Below are 15,782 nucleotides of genomic sequence, written 5' to 3' on the forward strand. Positions count from 1 at the left end.
ACTGTCGTGCCTTGTTATTGTTTTTTTGTTTATTGAAAATTATTGAAAATTAATAAAGATTTTGAATAAGAAAAATTTTTACTTTAGGGGTTAAGTAGCTGATCCATCTGCAGCATCTCCCCCTGCCCCCTGTAACAGGAAGCCTCTGATTGGTTGATGCAGGTGCCTTTCCCGGGCTGCAGGACCAATGAGTGCTTCCTCTTAGCTCAGGGGAGATGACATGATAGAGCAGACACTCCATGATCTCCTGGGGCTTCGCTCTGTACTGTGAGTAGTGATCACACTGAGGCTCCGCGCATCACAGGAAATCACAGAAGCAGGACACGTCAGATCCGGGACGGTTGGGAGGTAAGTCTATTATCATAATAGTAATACACATTGGGGGACATGTATGAAAACTTGTGCAGAGGAAAATTGACCAGTTGCCCATAACAACCAATCAGATCGCTTCTTTCACTTTTCATTTTTAAATGTGGTGTCCCGGTACAGGACTTGGTCCTGTCCCTGTCTAAAGTCCCCTCAGCCAGAGTTCCTTTACTCTCATAGGGCACTCTTGCAGGGCTTACCCCTGGTCGCCTCATGTAAATTGTGTTCATATATATATATTTAATGTATAGGAAATATTATGTATAGGACCTTAGCAGGTCACGTGCCTTTAATTATGATTGTACTATGGTTTAAGGACCTTACAGGGTCATGTGATGTATCCAGAGTTCACTGGGTCAGGACTTACAGGTTTGCCGGCCAATGAGCTTTGTCCAGCCTCCTTAATATATAAGGGGCTGTAGTCAATCAATTCACTCTCTTAGCTCTTGCCTCTCTTAGTTCCGGACTATCAAGCAGCACAAATCTCATCAGCATCAATTCAAGTCAGCTAGGCCAAAGCCTAAGATCCCACAGCCACTAAAACGTGAGTTACCAAAGCTCAAACTACCTAATCCTGTGTGACTTCTACCAGCTAAAATATTATAATTAGTAGCACAGTGGCTAGCATCAAAGCTCATTGCTTCAGAGTCCCAGCACAACCTGTGAGGAACCTGTATCCCGGTTCACTCTAGAGAGACTGTTATGTTTGAAGACTGTTGTATAAAATCCTCAAATAAAGTTCTTCAGTTTAATCATAAAATCTGCTGTGGATATTCCGTTATTCTCCCTACCGTTTTTGGGACGGTTGGCGGTAGGACTATTAACACTAAGGAAACCTCGACCTGGCATCATGACATCTTAGGGTTAATACCAACAGACCCTACACTACCACTACAACACCCTAGACACAATTACTCTCTCCTGCCCACCACATAAAAATGAAAGAAACTATCTGGTTGCTATGGGCAACCACTTTTCCTCTTTACAGGTTTTGATAAATTTCCTCCAGTGGTTTGGCAAAAATTACACAAAGATGGCGTCTTGGGAGAATAGAAATGAGGACGCAGTTGTTGTGGTGTGTTTATTTTAATTTTTTACCAAATAAACCTCAAACAAAAATTGTGTCTGTTCCTAGGCTTAGGCTGGGACTAAACACAATGTATCTGTGGCGTTTTTCAAAACCCACATTGCCTTATCTTTGGTGGTCCCCCCCCCCCCCTTCCGACAGATGTCTGTCCAGCTGTTGCAAAACTACAACTCCAAGCATGCCCTGACAGCAAATGATATTACAAATACTGAGTATAAACAAATATAACACACCCACAGGGAGTAGTGTCATTTTATTTAAAAAATGCTAAAATAAAAAATCCCTTAGGTAACAGTCATGCAGAATATGTTAAAAAGCTTTTTAGGTTTCAGCCAATCAGAGAGCAGCACTGCTCAAATAGAACTCCCAGGAGGTAACAGCGTGTCACACATGTGATGTCATAACCATTGTCCACCAGAGAGCAGCACTGAGCAGAAATAACACAGCTCCTGCTCATTCTTCATCAGTGAGGGGCCGATGCTGGACACTGTAGGCGCGCGGGAATGTGAAGTTGAATACATCACTGTGATTGGTAAGTGTCACATTGTTGTGTCCAAAAGGTCTTTAGTGCAGTTCCATGTGCATTTCTATAATAACCATGTAAATAATCTATCTTTTGTTTTCCTATCTTAGATGCACTATTTCCAGGATGTGGAGTAGCATTTCCGGACTATCAAGACGTTGTAATAAGGCACATATTTCCGGACTTACAGCAAGAAGTTGGATGAAGGCATAAACCCTCGAATCACGCACATACACAGACACTTTGCCCAAATTATAGAGGTAACCTCCTTTAGTATGCCCAGAGGAAGGGCAATACAGTAGCCATGGATTCCCTACAGGTTTCCTCCCCTCTGGAGGTTTTTCCTGTCCTGAGTTAGTTACTGTACGCTCTTTGTGAGTGATGGAAGGTTACATAAATCCCTACACAAACATTTTAATAAATAATAAAGTTCCCCTGTTTTTAAACCGTTCTTTGACTTGTTTGACTCATTTATTTTATTTCTGTCTGTGAAAAATTGTGATTTTTTTTTTAAGTGTACAAAGCATGCCTCAGCAGGCATCACGCGCAAACCCCTGGGGGGGGGGGGGGGGTCCTGAGAACCCCCCACCCATGTCAGGGATCAGTTCAATTCAGACCGGCGATCTTTGGCGATTCCGGGTCATACAGGTCTCCAGTGACCGGAAAATAAGGAGGATCGGGGGTGTCTAAGATCCCCTGAAAATGTATTCTATGGAGAGAAAGATAGAGCAGAGCTCCTCATAGGGCAATACGTTTGGAACAATGTAAATATGTATAAGGTGAGGCAGTCAAACAAGTAAGTAGTCTCGCTCACCTTGTACTGTTGTGTATATAGACACAACAGCAATAAGCGCGTGGTTCAAAGTAATGGTGGAGCAGCTTCCTGGAATCGGCAGCAGGTGAAACCTGTCCGAGGTATATGATGCAAGTACTGGTGCTAGGCAGGAAAAGTACCAGGTTCTATAGCGCAATCCACCACTCAGGCAACTTCTTGGGATAAAAGGTTCGATTTATTTAGCCAAAAACATAACGCGTTGCGAAGGTTTAGACCCTCTTCATCAGATGTACATCTGATGAAGAGGGTCTAAACCTTCGCAACGCGTTATGTTTTTGGCTAAATAAATCGAACCTTTTATCCCAAGAAGTTGCCTGAGTGGTGGATTGCGCTATAGAACCTGGTACTTTTCCTGCCTAGCACCAGTACTTGCATAAGATCCCCTGAAGGCATAGGGGTAAGGTGGAAGGGGTGCCACCCCTCCTATTCCTGCTATTGGTTGGTCAGAGACGACTGACCAATAGCAGTTCGGGGGTGGGGGAGTTAAAGTTCGGTTCCCCGCTCTGCCCACCGACTTTTGTCCTGGAAGAGTGGGGGAACTGGTGGTCATCGGCGCCAGAAGTCACTTACCAGGCGGGCAGCGATTAGATATGGCTCCCTGGTGCGCGATCCTATGGAAGCCAGTGAGTTGATGCCTAGCAACATATGGAGGGCTACAGTTAGAAGACCACTATACAGTGGTCTCTAAACTGTAGCTCTCCAGATGTTGCAAAACTACAACTCCCAGCATGCCCAGACAGCTGTTTGGGCATGCTGGGATATGTAGTATTGCAAGATTTAGAGGAGTACAGTTTGGAGATCACTAAGCAGATCAGTACATGTTGAGAGTTGCAATTTTGCAACAGCTGGAGGCACACTGGTTGGAAAATACTGAGTTAGGAAACAGAACCTAACTGAAGGTTTTCCAACCAGTGTGCATCCAGATGTTGCAAAAGTACAACTCCTAGCATGCACTTTCTGTCAGTGCATGCTGGGAGTTGTAGTTTTGCAACAGCTTGAGGTTTGCCCCCCCCCCCCCCCCACACACACACACACACACTCACACACACACTCACACACACATGTTTTTCTCCATTTACCCCTTATGAAAAGGAAAAGTTGGGGTCTACACCAGCCTGTAAGTGTAAAAAAATTTACATTTTTACACTAACATGCTGGTGTTGCCCCATACTTTTTATTTTCACAAGAGGTAAAAGGAAAAAAAAGACCCCCAAAATTTGTAACACAATTTCTCCTGAGAGGGCGTAAAATGCTCTGCCGACACACAACAAGGCTCAAGAGTTAGAGTGTACTATGTACATTTGAGGCCTAAATTGGTGATTTGCAGAGGGGTGGCTGATTTTATAGTGATTCTGACATAAACGCAAAATAAATAAATAAATAAATACCTACGTGTGACCCCATTTTGGAAACGACACCCCTCACGAAACGTATTAAGGGGTATAGTGAGTTTTAACACCCCACGGGTGTTTGACAATTTTTCATTAAAGTTGGATAAGAAAATGAAAAAATTTTTTTTTAACTAAAATGCTGGTGTTACCCTAAAGGGAAAATGGGGAAAAAAGCCCCCCAAAATTTGTAACCCCATTTCTTCTGAGTAAGAGCATACCCCATATGTGGATGTAAAGTGCTCTGCGGGCGTACTACACTGCTCAGAAGGAAAGGAGCGCCATTGGGATTTTGGAGAGAAAATTTGTCCGGAATTGAAGGCCTCGTGTCTACAAAGCCCCCATAGTGCCAGACCAATGGACCCCCCCACATGTGACCCCATTTTGGAAACTAAACCCCTCACGGAATGTAATAAGGGGAGCAGTGAGCTTTTACGCCCCACAGGTGTCTGACAGATTTTTGGAACAGTGGTCCGTGAAAATGAAAAATGTAATACCCCTTTTAGGAATTAGGAAGTGAGTGTAGGCATGCGTTAATAGGGGATAAGATTTCTAGGGTCGGAGTACCCCTTTAACCCCTTATGGACTCAGCCTATTTTGGCCTTAAGGACTTAAGGATTTAATTTTTACGTTTTCATTTTTTCCTCCTCGCCTTCTAAAAATCATAACTCTTTTATATTTTCATCCACAGACTAGTATGAGGGCTTGTTTTTTGCGCGACCAGTTGTCCTTTGTAATGAAATCACTCATTATATTACAAAATGTATGGCGCAACCAAAAACACTATTTTTGTGGGGAAATTAAAACGAAAAACGCAATTTTGCTAATTTCGGAATGTTTTGTTTTTACGCCGTACAATTTATGGTAAAAATGACATGTGTTCTTTATTCTGAGGGTCAATATGATTAAAATGATACCCATTATTATATACTTTTATATTATTGTTGTGCTTAAAAAAAAATCACAAACTTTTTAACCAAATTAGTACGTTTATAATCCCTTTATTTTGATGACCTCTAACTTTTTTATTTTTCCGTATAAGTGGCGGTATGGGGGCTAATTTTTTGCGCCATGATCTGTACTTTTTTTTGATACCACATTTGCATATAAAAAACTTTTAATACATGCTTAGGACGTAAATGTACGTCCTGGTGCGTTAAGTACCACATCACCAGGACGTACATTTACGTCCTGCGTCCTTAAGGGGATTAAGGAATTGAAAAGTTAGTGTAGGCATGCTTTACAAGCAGGTAGAAAAAGAACAGTTGGGAGAAATGGCAGGTGTGTTCTCGCCCATTAAAAAATTTACTTTAGGGGGGTGTGTCTAGCCATGGTTGTGTGAGGACGTGCTGCTGAGGAGCTCCTGCCTGCCGTTAGCTATTTCTGCCCTTCTTGTGCTGTGCCTATGGGGAATAGATCGAGGAACAAAAAGAAGGTCTCTGGCATCCCCCCACCACTTCCCATGTCTCTGGACACTTACTTTACCCGGGCCCAGCCCTCCCGCACAGGGACCCCACTGCCTGCTCTGATGTCCGGCGCCATCTTGGAACAGCGGAGCGGTACAAGCACGGCCCCTCCGGCGGCTCTGGCCCTGATACAGGGCCGCACTGAAGAGGAGTGCTCCCGCCCTCGGGATCATCACCGCTCACCTCCGAAGGGTTCCGGTGCTCCTCCGGCCATCCCTTCTGAAGCGCTGCGTCCTCCGGCTCCTTCCCCTGCTCTCCGGCTCTCCCAGGCAGCAAGATGGCGGCGCGCAGCAGGCCCACCTTTCTGACGTGGCTCCCGAGCCTGGACCAGTCTAGAGCCTGGACCCTCACGGAGCCAGGTAAGAGGAACCCCTGAGAGACCCCCAGCCATGGAGGTGCTTCCTGTCAGTGGTCCCCCCACATTGGACTTGCTCACAGGGGATACCCTGTTAACCCCCACGGTACCTTACCTACAGCCTCCACTAGGCCCATCCCCACCCTCCTGGAGGGGCACTACAACTATGCTGCATCTGGATGTCCCTCTCCTGAGACCCGAGGGGGCTTCTCCCCCAGGGTCTCCCCAAGTACCTCCTGCCTTCCTACCGCCACCATCTCTATTACCTGCTGGCCTGGTAGCTGGGTCACCTTCCCCCCCCATGGGTGTCTGGCTCTTCCTGGGCTGCTGGCTCACATTCTGCCTCATCATCTCCTGCAGAGTCTGCACTAGCTGCCTCCCCTCCGGCCTCTGCACCTTCCAGCCAGGGGCCATCACCCTCGCCCCCTCCTGGCCCTCAACTGCCTCCCACACACCAGAAGGTAGCCTGCAGCTTGGATGCCAACCCACAACTGTTCCCCTCTCAACCATTATCTTCAGGACTGCGGCCTCATGTTGCAAATCTAGGCCAGTTTTCTATGCATTGTGATGTGGTAGTGCCTCCTGCCATTGCGGCCTCTGCTCCTATCACTCTGGCCGACCTACAGTCGTTGGTACAGTCTCTCCCAACTAAAGATGATATCTCTACACTGACCCGACAGGTGGTCCTCGAATGCAAGCAAGAATTTGCACAACTACGTTCAGAACTTTCCTCTGTGTCCGCCAGGGTGGAGACCGTGGAGGCGGCACATGACTCTACTTTAACCTCCCTTCAGGCTTTGCAGGCTGTAGTAAGTGGCCACACTGACCAATTGTTCCATCTTCAGCAACACTTGGATGATATTGAAAATCGTAGCCGCAGGAACAACATCAGAATCCGTGGTTTGCCAGAGGCGGTGTCATCTGGGGAGCTGTGGGAGGCCCTTCCTGCTATTTTCAATGACCTCCTAGACAGGCCTCCTGAGGCGCACATAGAGATGGACCGAGCACATAGAGCTCTGCGCCCACCGAGCTCTGACGACCGCAATCCAAGAGACGTAATCTGCCAGATACACTTTTATGCCCTGAAGGAGGACATTTTGCGACGTGCGAGAAGACGTCGACAGATCACCTACAAGGACGTCCCTGTCCAGTTGTACCCCGATCTCTCACGCCATACACTGGCCCAACGAGCTGCTCTTAAGCCCCTTCTGCAGGTCCTGCGTGACAGTGACATTCCGTACCGCTGGGGTTTTCCTTTCTCCCTCACAGTGCGCAATAGGGGGCGCGTGGTGTCCCTGCGCTCTCCGGTGGATCTTCCCAGCTTTCTCCAAGCCCTGGATTTACCTGAGGTGGTGCTTCCGAAATGGCCTATGTTGCATTCCCCTCCGTTCCAACGGCCAGTCCCGCCCCCTGCTTCACCTCCGGCGAGAGCCCCTCGGTCTGGACTCCCTCCTAGAGACTCTAGCACTCGCGGACCCCGAGTGGCCCCTCAGTCTCGCCAGTCGCAGCTGCCCTCGGTGGCTGCTGCTTCTCGTAGGGCCTCGCAACCTCCCACTTGATCTTTCCACTAGAAATGTGCTATTTAGCAGTTGATTGCTCATTTTTATTAATGTTATCTTCTGGTGCTACTGTTAGTTGCCATTTGGGGATTTGGGATTATTGTATTAGAAACGGTAATGTCACTATTCTCTCCCCAGTGCCTCTAATTGTGCTTTTGTATGTTTTTCCCCCTTTTCATCTGACTCATTTTCATTGTCCTTGTTACGCCGAGCGCTCCGGGTCCCCGCTCCTCATTCGCAGCGCCCCGGTCAGACCTGCTGACCGGTGCGCTGCGATATTACTCCCAGCCGGGATGCGATTCGCGACGCGGGACGCGCCCGCTCGCGATGCGCATCCCGGCTCCCGTACCTGACCCGTTCTCAGTCTGTTGTCCCGGCGCGCGCGGCCCCGTTCCTTAGGGCGCGCGCGCGCCGGGTCTCTACGATTTAAAGGGCCACTGCGCCACTGATTGGCGCAGCAGGCCTAATCAGTATCCTCACCTGTGCACTCCCTACTTATACCTCACTTCCCCTGCACTCCCTCGCTGGATCTTGTTGCCATTGTGCCAGTGAAAGCGTTTCCTTGTGTGTTCCTAGCCTGTGTTCCAGACCTCCTGCCGTTGCCCCTGACTACGATCCCTGCTGCCTGCCCTGACCTTCTGCTACGTCCGACCTTGTTCTTGTCTACTCCCTTGTACCGCGCTTATCTCAGCAGTCAGAGAGGTTGAGCCGTTGCCGGTGGATACGACCTGGTTGCTATCGCCACTGCAAGACCATCCCGCTTTGCGGCGGGCTCTGGTGAATACCAGTAGCAACTTAGAACCGGTCCACCGACACGGTCCACGCCAATCCCTCTCTGGCACAGAGGATCCACCTCCAGCCAGCCGAATCGTGACAGTAGATCCGGCCATGGATCCCGCTGAGGTCCCGCTGCCAGTTGTCGCCGACTTCACCACGGTGGTCACCCAGCAGTCGCAACAAGGCCACCAGCTGTCTCAACTGACTGTGATGCTACAGCAGCTACTACCACAGCTTCAGCAATCATCTCCTCCGCCAGCTCCTGCACCTCCTCCGCAGCGAGTGGCCGCTTCCAGCCTCCGATTATTCTTGCCGGATAAATTTGATGGGGACTCTAAGTTTTGCCGTGGTTTTCTTTCGCAATGTTCCCTGCATTTGGAGATTATGTTGGACCAGTTTCCAACTGAAAGGTCTAAGGTGGCTTTTGTAGTCAGCCTTCTGTCTGGGAAAGCCCTGTGATGGGCCACACCGCTCTGGGACCGCAATGATCCTGTCACTTCCTCTGTACACTCCTTCTTCACAGAGATTCGAAGTGTCTTTGAGGAACCTGCCCAAGCCTCTTCTGCCGAGACTGCCCTGCTGAACCTGGTCCAGGGTAATTCTTCTGTTGGCGAGTACGCCATCCAATTCCGTACTCTTGCCTCCAAATTATCCTGGAATAACGAGGCCCTCTGCGCGACCTTTAAAAAAGGCCTATCCAGTAACATTAAAGATGTGCTGGCCGCACGAGAAATTCCTGCTAACCTGCATGAACTTATTCATCTTGCCACCCGCATTGACATGCGTTTTTCCGAAAGGTGTCAGGAGCTCCGCCAGGATATGGACTTTGTTCGTACGAGGCGGTTTCTCTCCCCGGCTCCTCTCTCCTCTGGTCCTCTGCAATCCATTCCTGTGCCTCCCGCCGTGGAGGCTATGCAAGTTGACCGGTCTCACTTGACACCTCAAGAGAGGACACGACACCGCATGGAGAACCTTTGCCTGTACTGTGCCGGTACCGAACATTTCTTGAAGGATTGTCCTATCCGTCCTCCTCGCCAGGAAAGACGCACGCTGACTCCGCACAAAGGTGAGACAGCTCTTGATGTGAACTTTGCTTCTCCACGTCTTACTGTGCCATTGCGGATGTCTTCTTCTACCTTCTCCTTCTCTGCTATGGCCTTCTTGGATTCCGGATCAGCAGGAAATTTTATTTTGGCCTCTCTCATCAACAGGTTCAACATCCCGGTGACCAGACTCGCCAGACCCCTCTACATCAACTCTGTTAACAATGAAAGATTGGACTGTACCGTGCGTTACCGCACGGAACCTCTCTTAATGTGCATCGGACCCCATCACGAAAAAATTTAATTTTTGGTCCTCTCTAACTGCACTTCAGAAATTCTTCTTTGATTACCGTGGCTTCAACGCCATTCCCCAACCCTTGATTGGACCACATGGGAAATCAAGAACTGGGGTACTTCTTGCCACAAGGACTGTCTTAAACCGGCTCCCAGTACTCACATTCGAGACCCTGTTGTTCCCCCGGTATCTGGTCTTCCTAAGGCCTATCTGGACTATGCTGATGTTTTTTGCAAAAACAAGCAGAGACTTTGCCTCCTCACAGGCCTTATGACTGTCCTATTGACCTCCTCCCGGGTACTACTCCACCCCGGGGCAGAATCTATCCTCTGTCTGCTCCGGAAACCCAAGCCATGTCGGAATACATCCAGGAGAACTTAAAAAAGGGGTTTATCCGCAAGTCCTCCTCTCCTGCCGGAGCTGGATTTTTTTTTGTCTCCAAAAAAGATGGCTCCCTACGCCCTTGCATTGATTACCGCGGACTTAATAAAATCACGGTAAAAAACCACTACCCCCTACCTCTTATCTCAGAACTCTTTGACCGCCTACGAGGCGCCCACATCTTTACCAAGCTGGACTTAAGAGGTGCTTATAATCTCATCCGCATCAGGGAGGGGGACGAATGGAAGACTGCATTTAACACCAGAGATGGACACTTTGAGTATCTGGTCATGCCCTTTGGCCTTTGCAACGCCCCTGCCATCTTCCAAGACTTTGTAAATGAAATTTTTCGTGATCTTCTATATACCTGTGTTGTGGTTTACCTGGACGATATTCTGATTTTTTCTGCCAACTTAGAAGAACACCGCCAGCATGTCCGCATGGTTCTTCAGAGACTTCGGGACAATCAACTTTATGCCAAAATGGAAAAATGTCTCTTTGAATGTCAGTCTCTTCCTTTCCTAGGATACTTAGTCTCTGGCCAGGGACTACAAATAGACCCAGATAAACTATCTGCCGTATTAGATTGGCCACGCCCCTCCAGACTCCGTGCTATCCAACGTTTTTTGGGGTTCGCCAATTATTACAGACAATTTATTCCACACTTTTCCACTATTGTGGCTCCTATCGTGGCTCTAACCAAGAAAAATGCCAATCCTAAGTCCTGGTCTCCTCAAGCGGAAGACGCATTTAAACATCTCAAGTCTGCCTTTTCTTCTGCTCCCGTACTCTCCAGACCTGACCCATCTAAACCCTTCTTATTGGAGGTAGACGCCTCCTCAGTGGGAGCTGGAGCAGTTCTTCTACAAAAAAATTCTTCCGGGCATGCTGTTACTTGTGGGGTTTTTTCTAGGACCTTCTCTCCGGCGGAGAAAAACTACTCCATTGGTGATCGAGAATTACTGGCCATAAAATTGGTGCTTGAGGAATGGAGGTACCTGATGGAGGGATCCAAATATCCAGTTATTATATACAGTGATCACAAGAATCTCTCTTATCTCCAGTCTGCCCAACGACTGAACCCTCGCCAGGCTAGGTGGTCGTTGTTCTTTGCCCGTTTTAACTTTGAAATCCATTTTTGCCCTGCTGACAAGAACATTAGGGCGGATGCCCTCTCTCGTTCTTCAGATGCCTCTGAAGTGGAAGCCTCTCCGCAACACATCATTCCTCCGGACTGTCTGATCTCCACTTCTCCAGCTTCCATCAGACAAACTCCTCCAGTGAAGACCTTCCTTTCTCCACGCCAGCGCCTCGGGATTCTCAAGTGGGGACACTCCTCCCACCTCGCAGGCCATGCGGGCATCAAAAAATCCTTTCAACTCATCTCTCGATTTTATTGGTGGCCTACTCTGGAGACTGATGTTGTTGATTTTGTGCGGGCATGTACTGTCTGTGCCCGGGATAAGACTCCTCGCCAGAAGCCTGCTGGTCTCCTTCATCCTCTGCCTGTTCCTGAACAACCTTGGTCACAGATTGGTATGGACTTTATTACTGACTTGCCCTTATCCCGTGGCAGCACAGTTGTTTGGGTGGTCGTTGATCGATTTTCCAAGATGGCACATTTTATCCCTCTTCCAGGCCTTCCTTCAGCGCCTCAGTTGGCAAAGCAATTTTTTATACACATTTTTCGCCTTCACGGGTTGCCCACGCATATCGTCTCGGATAGAGGCAATCAATTTGTGTCTAAATTCTGGAGGGCCCTCTGTAAGCAGCTCAAGATCAAATTAAACTTCTCTTCTTCTTATCATCCCCAATCCAATGGGCAAGTAGAAAGAATTAATCAGGTCCTGGGTGACTATTTACGACATTTTGTTTCCTCCCGCCAGGATGACTGGGCAGATCTTCTACCATGGGCCGAATTCTCATACAACTTCAGAGTCTCCGAATCTTCTGCTAAATCCCCATTATTCGTGGTGTACGGCCGTCACCCTCTTCCTCCCCTCCCCACTCCCATGCCCTCTGGTTTGCCCGCTGTTGATGAAGTGACTCGAGATCTTTCCACCATATGGAAAGAAACCCAAAATTCTCTTTTACAGGCTTCATCCCGGATGAAAAAATTTGCTGATAAAAAAAGAAGAACTCCCCCCCATTTTTGCTCCCGGAGACAAGGTATGGCTCTCCGCTAAGTATGTCCGCTTTCGTGTCCCCAGTTATAAACTGGGACCACGCTATCTTGGTCCTTTCAAAATCTTGTGCCAGATCAACCCTGTCTCTTACAAACTCCTTCTTCCTCCTTCTCTCCGTATTCCCAATGCCTGCCATGTCTCTCTCCTTAAACCACTCATCCTTAACCGCTTCTCTCCCAAAGTTGTTTCTGCCACTTCTGTTTCCGGTTCGTCTGACGTCTTCTCGGTGAAGGAGATTCTAGCATCCAAGACAGTCAGAGGTAAAAGATTCTTCTTTAATTGACTGGGAGAATTGTGGCCCAGAGGAGAGATCTTGGGAACCTGAGGACAACATCCTAGACAAAAGTCTTATCCTCAGGTTCTCAGGCTCCAAGAAGAGGGGGAGACCCAAGGGGGGGGGTACTGTTACGCCGAGCGCTCCGGGTCCCCGCTTCTCCCCGGAGCGCTCGCAGCGTCCTCTCATTCGCAGTGCCCCGGTCAGACCTGCTGACCGGGTGCGCTGCGATATTACTCCCAGCCGGGATGCGATTTGCGACGCGGGATGCGCCCGCTCGCAATGCGCATCCCGGCTCCCGTACCTGACCAGTCTGTGTTGTCCCGGCGCGCGTGGCCCCGCTCCTTAGGGCGCGCGAGCGCCGGGTCTCTGCGATTTAAAGGGCCACTGCGCCACTGATTGGCGCAGCAGGCCTAATCAGTATCCTCACCTGTGCACTCCCTACTTATACCTCACTTCCCCTGCACTCCCTCGCTGGATCTTGTTGCCATTGTGCCAGTGAAAGCGTTTCCTTGTGTGTTCCTAGCCTGTGTTACAGACCTCCTGCCGTTGCCCCTGACTACGATCCCTGCTGCCTGCCCTGACCTTCTGCTACGTCCGACCTTGCTCTTGTCTACTCCCTTGTACCGCGCTTATCTCAGCAGTCAGAGAGGTTGAGCCGTTGCCGGTGGATACGACCTGTTTGCTACCGCCGCTGCAAGACCATCCCGCTTTGCGGCGGGCTCTGGAGAATACCAGTAGCAACTTAGAACCGGTCCACCGACACGGTCCACACCAATCCCTCTCTGGCACAGAGGATCCACGTCCAGCCAGCCGAATCGTGACAGTCCTCTAGCACTTTTGGGCTCTTTTCAGCTACTGTTACATATTCGGCAGTGTAGTGGGTTCTGTCTCTCTCGCTACCTGACTAACTTTACCCCCCTATAGGTATAGGGCTCCTGGGGATGATCTGGTCCTTGGGACTTCTTCCCTCCTTTACTACTTATTGTTCTTGTTAGATTCCGCAGCAGTAGTCTCTTCTCTCTGTCTGTCTACTGCTTATTTCGTTACCCCTCTTTTTTCTTTTCTTCTTTCTCTTCTCTCTTGTTTTGTTGGTATGCCTCTTGTTGTGTATTTGTTCTCCTTTTGTGTTGCTCCTTTTTGTTTTTCCCCCTTCTCTTATCCCTGTGTTTTGTTCCCCCCCCCCCTTTTTTTTTATAATAGCACCTCATTCCTGTACTATCTCTGGTTTTTTGTTTTCTCTCGGTTTCTCTGAGTTTCTCATGGCGGATCTCAAGATTATTTCTTTTAATCCCAAAGGTCTCAACACCCCGGAAAAAAGGGCTCAGATCCTTCACCATTGTCACAAGCAACGGGCTCATCTGGTATGTTTTCAAGAGACACATTTTAAGGTAGGCCACAAACCCTCTCTCAAACATCCACACTACACCTCCTGGTTCTGTGCTGACAATCCTCTGTCCAGATCCTGTGGGGTGGCGATCACCATTCACAAGTCTCTTCCCCATCAGGTTCTGAATTGTACGATTGCCCCGGATGCACGTTACTTAATCCTTTCTTTAAGTATTGGGGGACACGAATTCACGATTCTTAATATCTACTGCCCGAATCTCCAACAGATCCCCTTTTTGCTTGACTTTATTGATGTTGCTCTCCCGCTACTTAGGGGCACTGTTGTCTTATGTGGTGACCTTAATCTTACTTTGGATCCCACATTGGATAACTCCACAGGCCGATCTACTATCTCTTATTCTGCTATCAAGCAGCTGCACGTTGCAGCTCTTTGATGTGTGGCGGCTTCTCCACCCGTCCGACAAGGACTATAGTTTTTATTCTACCCCCCCATAGTTCCTACAGCAGGATCGATTATATTATGTTACAGCATCATGCCCTTCCGTGGCTTGTTGCCTCCTCTATAGGGAGTATTTTATGGTCAGACCATGCCCCGGTCACTTGCACTTTGCGCCTACCTTTCCTCACCAGGGGGGAATGGACTTGGCGTTTGAATGAGTCTCTCCTGCTGGACACAGTGGCCCTCATTTACTATTCTAAACCCGACTTCTTTTGTCGTTTTTTTTTGGCCCATCTTTGTCTGCGCCATGTCGCAGACATCGTGCGCCAGTCTTAGACACGATGCAACATGTTTTCCCGATGGACCAGATGTGGATTCTCCCAAACCCGAAAAAGGGGCGTAACCCGACATTTCTGAGCTTTCCCACGTATTTATAAAGGTTTTCAACCCGAATTTGTTGAATTGTTGTGGATTTTTTTCCCGACAACTCAGAGGAGTTGGAAACCAAAACCTACAAAACCCAGTGCGACAAACAGGATGCGACATAATAATAAATACCAGGGGAAAAATGCAGTCGGGTAAGAAGGCAAGATAGACTTACAACCCGATTTTCTAAGTAAATGAGGGCCAGTGTGTACCGCAGAAGTGGAGCGTACTATTACTAACTTTGTCCTCAGTCACTCGCAGGATACCACTTCCCCCGTGGTGAAGTGGCAGGCTGCCAAATGTGTCTTGCGCGGCGTTTTTATCAAACACGGCACTCGCCTTAAGAAAGAGAAAGCGTACACTCTGCGCCGCGCGCTGCAGAAGGTTGCTGAGCTCGAACTGGCCCACAAGCCCGCACTCTCAGCCTCAACGTTGGGGGACCTCGTTGTTGCACATCAGGAGGCTTGGTGATTGCTTGATGCTTCCTCTAAACGTGTTTTACTGCTATGCCGTAGCAAGTTTTATGAGTTCGGGGACAAGAGTGGGCGAATGTTGGTCAGAGTGCTTAAGGAACACCTAGCGCGCTCGCACATACCATGCCTTAAGACCCCTACTGGCTCGGTGGCACACACTTCTCCTGCCATAACTGATGTGCTTAGGGACTATTATACAACTTTGTACAATCTCCCCCCCGCCTCTTCCAGCCCTCACCCGGACTCCTTCCCCCGTTCTGATTTTCCTGGTATCCCAGAGGATGCGCGGGACTCTCTTGAGGCCCCTTTCTCCCTGAGTCAAATTCTGGGGGTTATTACCTCCCTTCCTGGGGGCAAAAGTCCAGGGCCAGATGGCTTTACCACGGCCTTCTACAAGGCGTTTGCGGAACGCCTCGCCCCTATGTTACTGGATTCCTTTAATGGGGTGTCTCTGGAAACTCCTTTCCCACAGCAGTCTACCCTGGCCCATGTCGTGGTCCTCCCTAAACCGGGCAAGGACCCGCAGGTCTGTGCCAGTTACAGACCTATTTCATTATTG

General features: G+C 48.9%; 1 long non-coding RNA gene across 1 annotated transcript; it reads left to right on the forward strand.

Moving 5' to 3' along the window:
- Window positions 1-1,850: 1,850 nt before the first annotated feature.
- LOC130301313 (uncharacterized) lies at window positions 1,851-2,428 on the forward strand. The gene is made up of 2 exons (XR_008851984.1): window positions 1,851-1,985; window positions 2,087-2,428. It is a non-coding gene; the product is annotated as an uncharacterized LOC130301313 (long non-coding RNA).
- Window positions 2,429-15,782: the final 13,354 nt, after the last annotated feature.

Source organism: Hyla sarda, unplaced genomic scaffold (genome assembly GCF_029499605.1).
Source record: "Hyla sarda isolate aHylSar1 unplaced genomic scaffold, aHylSar1.hap1 scaffold_1120, whole genome shotgun sequence".
Taxonomy (NCBI): domain Eukaryota; kingdom Metazoa; phylum Chordata; class Amphibia; order Anura; family Hylidae; genus Hyla; species Hyla sarda.